General features: G+C 50.2%; 1 protein-coding gene across 2 annotated transcripts in view; it reads right to left on the bottom strand.

The window, feature by feature from the left end:
• The window catches only part of MTUS2 (microtubule associated scaffold protein 2), an 876,814-nt gene that overhangs the window by 742,309 nt on the left and 114,896 nt on the right, over window positions 1–19,609 (bottom strand). The window contains exon 1 of one of the 2 annotated variants that reach the window (XM_073583160.1): window positions 5,694–6,253. The exons of the other annotated variant lie outside the window; for it this stretch is intronic. The gene's annotated coding sequence lies outside the window, so the exon portion shown is untranslated. Of the gene's footprint in view, window positions 1–5,693; window positions 6,254–19,609 lie in introns of those variants that run through there. 2 annotated transcript variants of the gene reach the window in all.

Below are 19,609 nucleotides of genomic sequence, written 5' to 3'. Positions count from 1 at the left end.
AATGGCAGAACACTACACCTATACAGTATGTGAACCCAGCAGCTGAGGTCTAAAGGTCGATCAGTGGCAGAACACTACACCTATACAGTATGTGAACCCAGCAGCTGAATTCTAGAGGTCGATCAGTGGCAGAACACTACACCTATACAGTATGTGAACCCAGCAGCTGAGGACTAGGGGTCGATCAGTGGCAGAACACTACACCTATACAGTATGTGAACCCAGCAGCTGAGATCTAGAGGTCGATCAGTGGCAGAACACTACACCTATACAGTATGTGAACCCAGCAGCTGAGGTCTAGGGGTCGATCAGTGGCAGAACACTACACCTATACAGTATGGGAACCCAGCAGCTGAGGTCTAGAGGTCGATCAATGGCAGAACACTACACCTATACAGTATGTGAACCCAGCAGCTGAGGTCTAGGGGTCGATCAGTGGCAGAACACTACACCTATACAGTATGTGAACCCAGCAGCTGAGGTCTAGAGGTTGATCAGTGGCAGAACCCTACATCTATACAGTATGTGAACCCAGCAGCTGAGGTCTAGGGGTCGATCAGTGGCTGAACACTACACCTATACAGTATGTGAACCCAGCAGCTGAGGTCTAGGGGTCGATCAGTGGCAGAACACTACACCTATACAGTATGTAAACCCAGCAGCTGAGGTCTAGAGGTTGATCAGTGGCAGAACCCTACATCTATGCACTATGTGAACCCAGCAACTAAGGTCTAGAGGTCGATCAGTGGCAGAGCAATACACCTATACAGTATGTGAACCCAGCAGCTGAGGTCTAGAGGTCAATCAGTGGCAGAACACTACACCTATACAGTATGTGAACCCAGCAGCTGAGGTCTAGGGGTCGATCAGTGGCAGAACACTACACCTATACAGTATGGGAACCCAGCAGCTGAGCTCTAGAGGTTGATCAGTGGCAGAACACTACACCTATACAGTATGTCAACCCAGCAGCTGAGGTCTAGAGGTCGATCAGTGGCAGAACACTACACCTATACAGTATGTGAACCCAGCAGCTGAAGTCTAGAGGTAGATCAGTGGCAGAATACTACACCTATACAGTATGTGAACCCAGCAGCTGAAGTCTAGAGGTCGATCAGTGGCAGAACACTACACCTATACAGTATGTGAACCCAGCAGCTGAAGTCTAGAGGTCGATCAGTGGCAGAACACTACACCTATACAGTATGTGAACCCAGCAGCTGAGGTCTAGAGGTCAATCAGTGGCAGAACACTACACCTATACAGTATGTGAACCCAGCAGCTGAGGTCTAGGGGTCGATCAGTGGCAGAACACTACACCTATACAGTATGGGAACCCAGCAGCTGAGGTCTAGAGGTTGATCAGTGGCAGAACACTACACCTATACAGTATGTCAACCCAGCAGCTGAGGTCTAGAGGTCGGTCAGTGGCAGAACACTACACCTATACAGTATGGGAACCCAGCAGCTGAAGTCTAGAGGTCGATCAGTGGCAGAACACTACACCTATACAGTATGTGAACCCAGCAGCTGAGGTCTAGAGGTTGATCAGTGGCAGAACACTACACCTATACAGTATGGGAACCCAGCAGCTGAGGTCTAGAGGTCGATCAATGGCAGAACACTACACCTATACAGTACGTGAACCCAGCAGCTGAGGTCTAGGGGTCGATCAGTGGCAGAACACTACACCTATACAGTATGTGAACCCAGCAGCTGAGGTCTAGAGGTTGATTAGTGGCAGAACCCTACATCTATACAGTATGTGAACCCAGCAGGTGAGGTCTAAGGGTCGATCAGTGGCAGAACACTACACCTATACAGTATGTGAACCCAGCAGCTGAGGTCTAGGGGTCGATCAGTGGCAGAACACTACACCTATACAGTATGTAAACCCAGCAGCTGAGGTCTAGAGGTTGATCAGTGGCAGAACCCTACATCTATACACTATGTGAACCCAGCAACTGAGGTCTAGAGGTCGATCAGTGGCAGAGTACTACACCTATACAGTATGTGAACCCAGCAGCTGAGGTCTAGAGGTCAATCAGTGGCAGAACACTACACCTATACAGTATGTGAACCCAGCAGCTGAGGTCTAGGGGTCGATCAGTGGCAGAACACTACACCTATACAGTATGTGAACCCAGCAGCTGAGGTCTAGAGGTTGATCAGTGGCAGAACACTACACCTATACAGTATGTGAACCCAGCAGCTGAGGTCTAGAGGTCGATCAGTGGCAGAACACTACACCTATACAGTATGTGAACCCAGCAGCTGAAGTCTAGAGGTCGATCAGTGGCAGAACACTACACCTATACAGTATGTGAACCCAGCAGCTGAAGTCTAGAGGTCGATCAGTGGCAGAACACTACACCTATACACAGTGCCGGACTGGGACCAAAAAGCAGCCCTGGCATGAAAAAAATTCACCAGCCCACATACAATGAATGTCCTCACTGCACACACATTACACACACACACACACACACTACAGATACCGCGCACACACACTACAGATACTGCACACACACTACAGATACCGCACACACACACACTACAGCTACCGCACACACACACACTACAGCTACCGCACACACACACACACACTACAGCTACCGCACACACACACACACTACAGCTACAGCGCACACACACACACACACATTACAGATACCGCGCACACACACTACAGATACCGCGCACACACACACACTACAGATACTGCACACACACTACAGATACCGCACACGCACACTACAGCTACCGCTCACACACACACACACACACTACAGATACCGCACACACACACACACACACACTACAGATACCGCACACACACACACACAAACACTACAGCTACCGCGCACACACACACTACAGATACCGCACACACACTACAGATACCGCACACACACTACAGATACCGCACACACACACACACACTACAGATACCACACACACACACTACAGATACTGCACACACACACACACACTACAGATACCGCACACACACACACACTACAGATACTGCACACACACACACACACACTACAGATACCGCACACACACTACAGATACCGCACATACACACACTACAGATACCGCACACACACACACACACACTACAGATACCGCACACACACACACACTACAGATACCGCACACACACACACACTACAGATACCGCACACACACACACACTACAGATACCGCACACACTACAGATACCGCACACACACACACACTACAGATACCGCACACGCACACACACTACAGATACCGCGCACGCACACACACTACAGATACCGCACACGCACACACACTACAGATACCGCACACACACTACAGATACCGCACACACACTACAGATACCGCACACACACTACAGATACCGCACACACACACTACAGATACCGCGCACACACACACTACAGATACCGCACACACACACTACAGATACCGCGCACACACACACTACAGATACTGCACACACACTACAGATACCGCACACGCACACTACAGCTACCGCTCACACACACACACTACAGTTACAGCACACACACACACTACAGCTACCGCACACACACACACTACAGCTACCGCACACACACACACACACACTACAGATACCGCACACACACACACACACACTACAGATACCGCACACACACACACACACAAACACTACAGCTACCGCGCACACACACACTAGATACCGCACACACACTACAGATACCGCACACACACTACAGATACCGCACACACACTACAGATACCACACACACTACAGATACCGCACACACACACACACACTACAGATACTGCACACACACACACACACACACACTAGATACCGCACACACACTACAGATACCGCACACACACTACAGATACCGCACACACACTACAGATACCGCACACACACTACAGATACCACACACACTACAGATACCGCACACACACACACACACTACAGATACTGCACACACACACACACACACTACAGATACCGCACACACACTACAGATACCGCACACACACACACTACAGATACCGCACACACACACACACTACAGATACCGCACACACACTACAGATACCGCACACACACACACTACAGATACCGCACACACACACACACTACAGATACCGCACACACACACACACTACAGATACCGCACACACACACACACACTACAGATACCGCACACACACACACACACTACAGATACCGCACACACAAACACACTACAGATACCGCGCACGCACACACACTACAGATACCGCGCACGCACACACACTACAGATACCGCGCACGCACACACACTACAGATACCGCGCACGCACACACACTACAGATACCGCGCACGCACACACACTACAGATACCGCGCACGCACACACACTACAGATACCGCACACGCACACACACTACAGATACCGCACACACACTACAGATACCGCACACACACTACAGATACCGCACACACACTACAGATACCGCACACACACTACAGATACCGCACACACACACACTACAGATACCACACACACACACACTACAGATACCACACACACACACTACAGATACCGCACACACACACACACACTACAGATACCGCACACACACACACACTACAGATACCGCACACACACACACACTACAGATACCGCACACACACACACACTACAGATACCGCACACACACACACACTACAGATACCGCACACAAACTACAGATACCGCACACACACACACACTACAGATACCGCACACACACACACTACAGATACCGCACACACACACACTACAGATACCGCACACACACACACTACAGATACCGCACACACACACACACTACAGATACCGCACACACACACACACTACAGATACCGCGCACACACACACACTACAGATACCGCACACACACTACAGATACCGCACACACACACACTACAGATACCGCACACACACACACTACAGATACCGCACACACACACACTACAGATACCGCACACACACACACTACAGATACCGCACACACACACACTACAGATACCGCACACACACTACAGATACCGCACACACACTACAGATACCGCACACACACACACACTACAGATACCGCGCACACACACACACTACAGATACCGCACACACACACACTACAGATACCACACACACACACACTACAGATACCACACACACTACAGATACCACACACACACACACACTACAGATACCGCACACACACTACAGATACCGCGCACACACACACACTACAGATACCGCGCACACACACACACTACAGATACCGCGCACACACACACTCTACAGATACCGCGCACACACACACTCTACAGATACCGCGCACACACACACACACTACAGATACCGCACACACACACACACCAGATACCGCACACACACACACACTACAGATACCGCACAGACAAGCATTACACACTTACATACTACAGATACCACACACAAGTATTACTTACACACACTCTCTCTTCTGTGGTGCAGAGGAGGCTGATGTCCATATGCAGCTCCTCAGGTTCTAGTGCTCACAGCAGCTCTGTCCCCTCACCTCCCCCGATGCAGATCAGAGCAGAAGACGATGTCACCTTGCTGGCTTGAGCTGCTTCCCTAGCTCTCCCTGGAAGCACAGAACTCACAGGCAGGTACTACCTTTAATCCTGCGTGCTGCTGGCTCTCTCCACTGTTCTCTGATGCTGGTACTTTCCAGCATCAGACAGAGAGGCAGGAGTTCTGTGCGTGCTGCTGCGGCGGCCTTTTCAAACTTCTGACAAGGTCCAGTGTGCGGCGCGAGCTCTCCCGCTTGCCTGCACTGAGGAGGGCAGCAGCGGCGCACAGTCACGGACGTGGGGCACGCTCACGCACTGACGCCGGCAGATGCGGCCCTTGTCAGCGCATGCGATGAGAGGGAGCGCGCACACAGAGCCTAGTCAAAGGTTTTAAAGGGCCGGCGGCCCATTTCCTAGTTCAGAGCCACCGGCCCACCGGGAATCTGCCCGGTTCGGTATATTACCAATCCGGGCCTGCCTATACAGTATGTGAACCCAGCAGCTGAAGTCTAGAGGTCGATCAGTGGCAGAACACAACACCTATACAGTATGTGAACCCAGCAGCTGAGGTCTAGAGGTCGATCAGTGGCAGAACACTACATCTATACAGTATGTGAACCCAGCAGCTGAAGTCTAGAGGTCGATCAGTGGCAGAACACTACACCTATACAGTATGTGAACCCAGCAGCTGAGGTCTAGAGGTCGATCAGTGGCAGAACACTACACCTATACAGTATGTGAACCCAGCAGCTGAAGTCTAGAGGTCAATCAGTGGCAAACCATTACAGTATGTGAACCCAACAGCTGAGGTCTAAAGGTCAATAAGTGGCAGAGCACTACACCTATACAGTATGTGAACACAGCAGCTGAGGTCTAGAGGTCGATCAGTGGCAGAACACTACACCTATACAGTATTTGAACCCAGCAGCTGAAGTCTAGAGGTCGATCAGTGGCAGAACACTACACCTATACAGTATGTGAACCCAGCAGCTGAAGTCTAGAGGTCGATCAGTGGCAGAACACTACACCTATACAGTATGTGAACCCAGCAGCTGAAGTCTAGAGGTCGATCAGTGGCAGAACACTACACCTATACAGTATGTGAACCCAGCAGCTGAAGTCTAGAGGTCGATCAGAGGCAGAACACTAGACCTATACAGTATGTGAACCCAGCAGCTGAAGTCTAGACGTCGATCAGTGGCAGAACACTACACCTATACAGTATGTGAACCCAGCAGCTGAAGTCTAGAGGTCAATAAGCGGCAGAGCACTACACCAATACAGTATGTGAACCCAGCAGCTGAGGTCTAGAGGTCGATCAGTGGCAGAACACTACACCTATACAGTATGTGAACCCAGCAGCTGAAGTCTAGAGGTCGATCAGTGGCAGAACACTACACCTATACAGTATGTGAACCCAGCAGCTGAAGTCTAGAGGTCGATCAGTGGCAGAACACTACACCTATACAGTATGTGAACCCAGCAGCTGAAGTCTAGAGGTCGATCAGTGGCAGAACACAACACCTATACAGTATGTGAACCCAGCAGCTGAGGTCTAGAGGTCGATCAGTGGCAGAACACTACACCTATACAGTATGTGAACCCAGCAGCTGAGGTCTAGAGGTCGATCAGTGGCAGAACACTACACCTATACAGTATGTGAACCCAGCAGCTGAAGTCTAGAGGTCGATCAGTGGCAGAACACTACACCTATACAGTATGTGAACCCAGCAGCTGAAGTCTAGAGGTCGATCAGTGGCAGAACACAACACCTATACAGTATGGGAACCCAGCAGCTGAGGTCTAGAGGTTGATCAGTGGCAGAACACTACACCTATACAGTATGTGAACCCAGCAGCTGAGGTCTAGAGGTCGATCAGTGGCAGAACACTACACCTATACAGTATGTGAACCCAGCAGCTGAAGTCTAGAGGTCAATCAGTGGCAGAATACTACACCTATACAGTATGTGAACCCAGCAGCTGAAGTCTAGAGGTCGATCAGTGGCAGAACACAACACCTATACAGTATGGGAACCCAGCAGCTGAGGTCTAGAGGTTGATCAGTGGCAGAACACTACACCTATACAGTATGTGAACCCAGCAACCGAGGTCTAGAGGTCAATCAGTGGCAGAATACTACACCTATACAGTATGTGAACCCAGCAGCTGAGGTCTAGGGGTCGATCAGTGGCAGAACACTACACCTATACAGTATGGGAACCCAGCAGCTGAGGTCTAGAGGTCGATCAGTGGCAGAAAACTACACCTATACAGTATGTGAACCCAGCAACCGAGGTCTAGAGGTCAATCAGTGGCAGAACACTACACCTATACAGTATGTGAACCCAGCAGCTGAGGTCTAGGGGTCGATCAGTGGCAGAACACTACACCTATACAGTATGGGAACCCAGCAGCTGAGGTCTAGAGGTTGATCAGTGGCAGAACACTACACCTATACAGTATGTCAACCCAGCAGCTGAGGTCTAGAGGTCGATCAGTGGCAGAACACTACACCTATACAGTATGTGAACCCAGCAGCTGAAGTCTAGAGGTCGATCAGTGGCAAAACACTACACCTATACAGTATGTGAACCCAGCAGCTGAAGTCTAGAGGTCGATCAGTGGCAGAACACTACACCTATACAGTATGTGAACCCAGCAGCTGAAGTCTAGAGGTCGATCAGTGGCAGAACACTACACCTATACAGTATGTGAACCCAGCAGCTGAAGTCTAGAGGTCGATCAGAGGCAGAACACTAGACCTATACAGTATGTGAACCCAGCAGCTGAAGTCTAGACGTCGATCAGTGGCAGAACACTACACCTATACAGTATGGGAACCCAGCAGCTGAGGTCTAGAGGTTGATCAGTGGCAGAACACTACACCTATACAGTATGTCAACCCAGCAGCTGAGGTCTAGAGGTCGATCAGTGGCAGAACACTACACCTATACAGTATGTGAACCCAGCAGCTGAGGTCTAGAGGTCGATCAGTGGCAGAACACTACACCTATACAGTATGTGAACCCAGCAGCTGAAGTCTAGAGGTCGATCAGTGGCAGAACACTACACCTATACAGTATGTGAACCCAACAGCTGAGGACTAGGGGTCGATCAGTGGCAGAACACTGCACATATACAGTATGTGAACCCAGCAGCTGAGGTCTAGAGGGTGATCAGTGGCAGAACACTACACCTATACAGTATGTGAACCCAGCAGCTGAGGTCTAGGGGTCGATCAGTGGCAGAACACTACACCTATACAGTATGGGAACCCAGCAGCTGAGGTCTAGAGGTCGATCAATGGCAGAACACTACACCTATACAGTATGTGAACCCAGCAGCTGAGGTCTAGGGGTCGATCAGTGGCAGAACACTACACCTATACAGTATGTGAACCCAGCAGCTGAGGTCTAGAGGTCGATCAGTGGCAGAACCCTACATCTATACAGTATGTGAACCCAGCAGCTGAGGTCTAGGGGTCGATCAGTGGCAGAACACTACACCTATAAAGTATGTGAACCCAGCAGCTGAGGTCTAGGGGTCGATCAGTGGCAGAACACTACACCTATACAGTATGTAAACCCAGCAGCTGAGGTCTAGAGGTCGATCAGTGGCAGAACCCTACATCTATACACTATGTGAACCCAGCAACTGAGGTCTAGAGGTCGATCAGTGGCAGAGCACTACACGTATACAGTATGTGAACCCAGCAGCTGAGGTCTAGAGGTCAATCAGTGGCAGAACACTACACCTATACAGTATGTGAACCCAGCAGCTGAGGTCTAGGGGTCAATCAGTGGCAGAACACTACACCTATACAGTATGGGAACCCAGCAGCTGAGGTGTAGAGGTTGATCAGTGGCAGAACACTACACCTATACAGTATGTCAACCCAGCAGCTGAGGTCTAGAGGTCGATCAGTGGCAGAACACTACACCTATACAGTATTTGAACCCAGCAGCTGAAGTCTAGAGGTCGATCAGTGGCAGAACACTACACCTATACAGTATGTGAACCCAGCAGCTGAAGTCTAGAGGTCGATCAGTGGCAGAACACTACACCTATACAGTATGTGAACCCAGCAGCTGAAGTCTAGAGGTCGATCAGTGGCAGAACACTACACCTATACAGTATGTGAACCCAGCAGCTGAAGTCTAGAGGTCGATCAGAGGCAGAACACTAGACCTATACAGTATGTGAACCCAGCAGCTGAAGTCTAGACGTCGATCAGTGGCAGAACACTACACCTATACAGTATGTGAACCCAGCAGCTGAAGTCTAGAGGTCAATAAGCGGCAGAGCACTACACCTATACAGTATGTGAACCCAGCAGCTGAGGTCTAGAGGTCGATCAGTGGCAGAACACTACACCTATACAGTATGTGAACCCAGCAGCTGAAGTCTAGAGGTCGATCAGTGGCAGAACACTACACCTATACAGTATGTGAACCCAGCAGCTGAAGTCTAGAGGTAGATCAGTGGCAGAACACTACACCTATACAGTATGTGAACCCAGCAGCTGAAGTCTAGAGGTCGATCAGTGGCAGAACACAACACCTATACAGTATGTGAACCCAGCAGCTGAGGTCTAGAGGTCGATCAGTGGCAGAACACTACACCTATACAGTATGTGAACCCAGCAGCTGAGGTCTAGAGGTCGATCAGTGGCAGAACACTACACCTATACAGTATGTGAACCCAGCAGCTGAAGTCTAGAGGTCGATCAGTGGCAGAACACTACACCTATACAGTATGTGAACCCAGCAGCTGAATTCTAGAGGTCAATCAGTGGCAGAACACTACACCTATACAGTATGTGAACCCATCAGCTGAGGACTAGGGGTCGATCAGTGGCAGAACACTACACCTATACAGTATGTGAACCCAGCAGCTGAGGTCTAGAGGTCGATCAGTGGCAGAACACTACACCTATACAGTATGTGAACCCAGCAGCTGAGGTCTAGGGGTCGATCAGTGGCAGAATACTACACCTATACAGTATGGGAACCCAGCAGCTGAGGTCTAGAGGTCGATAAGTGGCAGAACACTACACCTATACAGTACGTGAACCCAGCAGCTGAGGTCTAGGGGTCGATCAGTGGCAGAACACTACACCTATACAGTATGTGAACCCAGCAGCTGAGGTCTAGGGGTCGATCAGTGGCAGAACACTACACCTATACAGTATGTAAACCCAGCAGCTGAGGTCTAGAGGTTGATCAGTGGCAGAACCCTACATCTATACACTATGTGAACCCAGCAACTGAGGTCTAGAGGTCGATCAGTGGCAGTGTACTACACCTATACAGTATGTGAACCCAGCAGCTGAGGTCTAGAGGTCAATCAGTGGCAGAACACTACACCTATACAGTATGTGAACCCAGCAGCTGAGGTCTAGGGGTCGATCAGTGGCAGAACACTACACCTATACAGTATGTGAACCCAGCAGCTGAGGTCTAGAGGTTGATCAGTGGCAGAACACTACACCTATACAGTATGTGAACCCAGCAGCTGAGGTCTAGAGGTCGATCAGTGGCAGAACACTACACCTATACAGTATGTGAACCCAGCAGCTGAAGTTTAGAGGTCGATCAGTGGCAAAACACTACACCTATACAGTATGTGAACCCAGCAGCTGAAGTCTAGAGGTCGATCAGTGGCAGAACACTACACCTATACAGTATGTGAACCCAGCAGCTGAAGTCTAGAGGTCGATCAGTGGCAGAACACTACACCTATACACAGGGCCGGACTGGGACCAAAAAGCAGCCCTGGCATGAAAAAAATTCACCAGCCCACATACAATGAATGTCCTCACTGCACACACATTACACACACACACACACACACTACAGATACCGCGCACACACACTACAGATACTGCACACACACACACTACAGCTACCGCACACACACACACTACAGCTACCGCACACACACACACACTACAGCTACCGCACACACACACACACTACAGCTACAGCGCACACACACACACACATTACAGATACCGCGCACACACACTACAGATACCGCGCACACACACACTACAGATACTGCACACACACTAGATACCGCACACGCACACTACAGCTACCGCTCACACACACACACTACAGTTACAGCACACACACACACTACAGCTACCGCACACACACACACACACACTACAGATACCGCACACACACACACTATAGATACCGCACACACACAAACACTACAGCTACCGCGCACACACACACTACAGATACCGCACACACACTACAGATACCGCACACACACTACAGATACCGCACACACACACACACACTACAGATACCGCACACACACACACTACAGATACTGCACACACACACACACACACTACAGATACCGCACACACACACTACAGATACCGCACACACACACACACTACAGATACTGCACACACACACACACACACTACAGATACCGCACACACACTACAGATACCGCACACACACACACACTACAGATACCGCACACACACACACACTACAGATACCGCACACACACACACACTACAGATACCGCACACACACACACACTACAGATACCGCACACGCACACACACTACAGATACCGCACACGCACACACACTACAGATACCGCACACGCACACACACTACAGATACCGCGCACGCACACACACTACAGATACCGCACACGCACACACACTACAGATACCGCACACACACTACAGATACCGCACACACACTACAGATACCGCACACACACTACAGATACCGCACACACACTACAGATACCGCACACACACTACAGATACCGCACACACACACTACAGATACCGCGCACACACACACTACAGATACTGCACACACACTACAGATACTGCACACGCACACTACAGCTACCGCTCACACACACACACTACAGTTACAGCACACACACACACTACAGCTACCGCACACACACACACACACTACAGATACCGCACACACACACACACACACTACAGATACCGCACACACACACACACACAAACACTACAGCTACCGCGCACACACACACTAGATACCGCACACACACTACAGATACCGCACACACACTACAGATACCGCACACACACTACAGATACCGCACACACACTACAGATACCGCACACACACACACACACTACAGATACTGCACACACACACACACACACTACAGATACCGCACACACACACACACTACAGATACCGCACACACACTACAGATACCGCACACACACACACTACAGATACCGGACACACACACACTACAGATACCGCACACACACACACTACAGATACCGCACACACACACACTACAGATACCGCACACACACACACACTACAGATACCGCACACACACACACACTACAGATACCGCACACACACACACACACTACAGATACCGCACACACACACACACACTACAGATACCGCGCACGCAAACACACTACAGATACCGCGCACGCACACACACTACAGATACCGCGCACGCACACACACTACAGATACCGCGCACGCACACACACTACAGATACCGCGCACACACTACAGATACCGCACACACACTACAGATACCGCACACACACTACAGATACCGCACACACACTACAGATACCGCACACACACTACAGATACCGCACACACACTACAGATACCGCACACACACACACTACAGATACCACACACACACACTACAGATACCACACACACACACTACAGATACCGCACACACACACACACACTACAGATACCACACACACACACACACACACTACAGATACCGCACACACACACACACTACAGATACCGCACACTCACACACACTACAGATACCGCACACACACACACACTACAGATACCACACACACACACTACAGATACCGCACACACACTACAGATACCGCACACACACACACTACAGATACCGCACACACACACACTACAGATACCGCACACACACACACTACAGATACCGCACACACACACTACAGATACCGCACACACACACACACACTACAGATACCGCACACACACACACACTACAGATACCGCGCACACACACACACTACAGATACCGCACACACACTACAGATACCGCACACACACACACTACAGATACCGCACACACACACACTACAGATACCGCACACACACACACTACAGATACCGCACACACACTACAGATACCGCACACACACTACAGATACCGCACACACACACACACACTACAGATACCGCGCACACACACACACTACAGATACCGCACACACACACACTACAGATACCACACACACACACACTACAGATACCACACACACTACAGATACCACACACACACACACACTACAGATACCGCACACACACTACAGATACCGCGCACACACACACACTACAGATACCGTGCACACACACACTCTACAGATACCGCGCACACACACACTCTACAGATACCGCGCACACACACACACTACAGATACCGCACACACACACACATCAGATACCGCACACACACACACACTACAGATACCGCACAGACAAGCATTACACACTTACATACTACAGATACCACACACAAGTATTACTTACACACACTCTCTCTTCTGTGGTGCAGAGGAGGCTGATGTCCATATGCAGCTCCTCAGGTTCTAGTGCTCACAGCAGCTCTGTCCCCTCACCTCCCCCGATGCAGATCAGAGCAGAAGACGATGTCACCTTGCTGGCTTGAGCTGCTTCCCTAGCTCTCCCTGGAAGCACAGAACTCACAGGCAGGTACTACCTTTAATCCTGCGTGCTGCTGGCTCTCTCCACTGTTCTCTGATGCTGGTACTTTCCAGCATCAGACAGAGAGGCAGGAGTCCTGTGCGTGCTGCTGCGGCGGCCTTTTCAAACTTCTGACAAGGTCCAGTGTGCGGCGCGAGCTCTCCCGCTTGCCTGCACTGAGGAGGGCAGCAGCGGCGCACAGTCACGGACGTGGGGCACGCTCACGCACTGACGCCGGCAGATGCGGCCCTTGTCAGCGCATGCGATGAGAGGGAGCGCGCACACAGAGCCTAGTCAAAGGTTTTAAAGGGCCGGCGGCCCATTTCCTAGTTCAGAGCCACCGGCCCACCGGGAATCTGCCCGGTTCGGTATATTACCAATCCGGGCCTGCCTATACAGTATGTGAACCCAGCAGCTGAAGTCTAGAGGTCGATCAGTGGCAGAACACAACACCTATACAGTATGTGAACCCAGCAGCTGAGGTCTAGAGGTCGATCAGTGGCAGAACACTACACCTATACAGTATGTGAACCCAGCAGCTGAAGTCTAGAGGTCGATCAGTGGCAGAACACTACACCTATACAGTATGTGAACCCAGCAGCTGAATTCTAGAGGTCAATCAGTGGCAGAACACTACACCTATACAGTATGTGAACCCATCAGCTGAGGACTAGGGGTCGATCAGTGGCAGAACACTACACCTATACAGTATGTGAACCCAGCAGCTGAGGTCTAGAGGTCGATCAGTGGCAGAACACTACACCTATACAGTATGTGAACCCAGCAGCTGAGGTCTAGGGGTCGATCAGTGGCAGAATACTAAACCTATACAGTATGGGAACCCAGCAGCTGAGGTCTAGAGGTCGATCAATGGCAGAACACTACACCTATACAGTACGTGAACCCAGCAGCTGAGGTCTAGGGGTTGATCAGTGGCAGAACACTACACCTATACAGTATGTGAACCCAGCAGCTGAGGTCTAGAGGTTGATTAGTGGCAGAACCCTACATCTATACAGTATGTGAACCCAGCAGGTGAGGTCTAAGGGTCGATCAGTGGCAGAACACTACACCTATACAGTATGTGAACCCAGCAGCTGAGGTCTAGGGGTCGATCAGTGGCAGAACACTACACCTATACAGTATGTAAACCCAGCAGCTGAGGTCTAGAGGTTGATCAGTGGCAGAACCCTACATCTATACACTATGTGAACCCAGCAGCTGAGGTCTAGAGGTCGATCAGTGGCAGAGTACTACACCTATACAGTATGTGAACCCAGCAGCTGAGGTCTAGAGGTCAATCAGTGGCAGAACACTACACCTATACAGTATGTGAACCCAGCAGCTGAGGTCTAGAGGTTGATTAGTGGCAGAACCCTACATCTATACAGTATGTGAACCCAGCAGGTGAGGTCTAAGGGTCGATCAGTGGCAGAACACTACACCTATACAGTATGTGAACCCAGCAGCTGAGGTCTAGGGGTCGATCAGTGGCAGAACACTACACCTATACAGTATGTGAACCCAGCAGCTGAGGTCTAGAGGTTGATTAGTGGCAGAACACTACACCTATACAGTATGTAAACCCAGCAGCTGAGGTCTAGAGGTTGATCAGTGGCAGAACCCTACATCTATACACTATGTGAACCCAGCAGCTGAGGTCTAGAGGTTGATTAGTGGCAGAACACTACATCTATACAGTATGTGAACCCAGCAGGTGAGGTCTAAGGGTCGATCAGTGGCAGAACACTACACCTATACAGTATGTGAACCCAGCAGCTGAGGTCTAGGGGTCGATCAGTGGCAGAACACTACACCTATACAGTATGTAAACCCAGCAGCTGAGGTCTAGAGGTTGATCAGTGGCAGAACCCTACATCTATACACTATGTGAACCCAGCAACTGAGGTCTAGAGGTCGATCAGTGGCAGAACACTACACCTATACAGTATGTGAACCCAGCAGCTGAGGTCTAGGGGTTGATCAGTGGCAGAACACTACACCTATACAGTATGTGAACCCAGCAGCTGAGGTCTAGAGGTTGATTAGTGGCAGAACCCTACATCTATACAGTATGTGAACCCAGCAGGTGAGGTCTAAGGGTCGATCAGTGGCAGAACACTACACCTATACAGTATGTGAACCCAGCAGCTGAGGTCTAGGGGTCGATCAGTGGCAGAACACTACACCTATACAGTATGTAAACCCAGCAGCTGAGGTCTAGAGGTTGATCAGTGGCAGAACCCTACATCTATACACTATGTGAACCCAGCAGCTGAGGTCTAGAGGTCGATCAGTGGCAGAGTACTACACCTATACAGTATGTGAACCCAGCAGCTGAGGTCTAGAGGTCAATCAGTGGCAGAACACTACACCTATACAGTATGTGAACCCAGCAGCTGAGGTCTAGAGGTTGATTAGTGGCAGAACCCTACATCTATACAGTATGTGAACCCAGCAGGTGAGGTCTAAGGGTCGATCAGTGGCAGAACACTACACCTATACAGTATGTGAACCCAGCAGCTGAGGTCTAGGGGTCGATCAGTGGCAGAACACTACACCTATACAGTATGTGAACCCAGCAGCTGAGGTCTAGAGGTTGATTAGTGGCAGAACACTACACCTATACAGTATGTAAACCCAGCAGCTGAGGTCTAGAGGTTGATCAGTGGCAGAACCCTACATCTATACACTATGTGAACCCAGCAGCTGAGGTCTAGAGGTTGATTAGTGGCAGAACACTACATCTATACAGTATGTGAACCCAGCAGGTGAGGTCTAAGGGTCGATCAGTGGCAGAACACTACACCTATACAGTATGTGAACCCAGCAGCTGAGGTCTAGGGGTCGATCAGTGGCAGAACACTACACCTATACAGTATGTAAACCCAGCAGCTGAGGTCTAGAGGTTGATCAGTGGCAGAACCCTACATCTATACACTATGTGAACCCAGCAACTGAGGTCTAGAGGTCGATCAGTGGCAGAGTACTACACCTATACAGTATGTGAACCCAGCAGCTGAGGTCTAGAGGTCAATCAGTGGCAGAACACTACACCTATACAGTATGTGAACCCAGCAGCTGAGGTCTAGGGGTCGATCAGTGGCAGAACACTACACCTATACAGTATGTGAACCCAGCAGCTGAGGTCTAGAGGTTGATCAGTGGCAGAACACTACACCTATACAGTATGTGAACCCAGCAGCTGAGGTCTAGAGGTCGATCAGTGGCAGAACACTACACCTATACAGTATGTGAACCCAGCAGCTGAAGTCTAGAGGTCGATCAGTGGCAGAACACTACACCTATACACAGGGCCGGACTGGGACCAAAAAGCAGCCCTGGCATGAAAAAAATTCACCAGCCCACATACAATGAATGTCCTCACTGCACACACATTACACACACACACACACACACTACAGATACCGCGCACACACACTACAGATACTGCACACACACTACAGCTACCGCACACACACACACTACAGCTACCGCACACACACACACTACAGCTACCGCACACACACACACACTACAGCTACCGCACACACACACACACTACAGCGCACACACACACACACATTACAGATACCGCGCACACACACTACAGATACCGCGCACACACACACTACAGATACTGCACACACACTACAGATACCGCACACGCACACTACAGCTACCGCTCACACACACACACTACAGTTACAGCACACACACACACTACAGCTACCGCACACACACACACACACACTACAGATACCGCACACACACACACACACACTACAGATACCGCACACACACACACACACAAACACTACAGCTACCGCGCACACACACACTACAGATACCGCACACACACTACAGATACCGCACACACACTACAGATACCACACACACACACACACACTACAGATACCGCACACACACACACACTACAGATACTGCACACACACACACACACACTACAGATACCGCACACACACACTACAGATACCGCACACACACACACACTACAGATACCGCACACACACACACACTACAGACACCGCACACACACACACACTACAGATACCACACACACACACACACTACAGATACCGCACACACACACACACTACAGATACCGCACACGCACACACACTACAGATACCGCGCACGCACACACACTACAGATACCGCGCACGCACACACACTACAGATACCGCACACGCACACACACTACAGATACCGCACACACACTACAGATACCGCACACACACTACAGATACCGCACACACACTACAGATACCGCACACACACTACAGATACCGCACACACACTACAGATACCGCACACACACACTACAGATACCGCGCACACACACACTACAGATACTGCACACACACTACAGATACCGCACACGCACACTACAGCTACCGCTCACACACACACACTACAGTTACAGCACACACACACACTACAGCTACCGCACACACACACACACACACACACTACAGATACCGCACACACACACACACACACACTACAGATACCGCACACACACACACACACACAAACACTACAGCTACCGCGCACACACACACTAGATACCGCACACACACTACAGATACCGCACACACACTACAGATACCGCACACACACTACAGATACCGCACACACACTACAGATACCGCACACACACACACTACAGATACTGCACACACACAACAGATACCGCACACACACACACTACAGATACCGCACACACACACACACTACAGATACCGCACACACACTACAGATACCGCACACACACACACTACAGATACCGCACACACACACACTACAGATACCGCACACACACACACTACAGATACCGCACACACACACACACACTACAGATACCGCACACACACACACACACTACAGATACCGCACACACAAACACACACTACAGATACCGCACACACAAACACACTACAGATACCGCGCACGCACACACACTACAGATACCGCGCACGCACACACACTACAGATACCGCGCACGCACACACACTACAGATACCGCGCACGCACACACACTACAGATACCGCACACGCACACACACTACAGATACCGCACACACACTACAGATACCGCACACACACTACAGATACCGCACACACACTACAGATACCGCACACACACTACAGATACCGCACACACACTACAGATACCGCACACACACTACAGATACCGCACACACACACACTACAGA

The sequence above is a fragment of the Dendrobates tinctorius genome, unplaced genomic scaffold, assembly GCF_039654945.1.
Source record: "Dendrobates tinctorius isolate UK_male_01 unplaced genomic scaffold, ASM3965494v1 ptg000075l, whole genome shotgun sequence".
Taxonomy (NCBI): Eukaryota; Metazoa; Chordata; class Amphibia; order Anura; family Dendrobatidae; genus Dendrobates; species Dendrobates tinctorius.
This window is presented reverse-complemented; position numbering and strand designations above follow the sequence as displayed.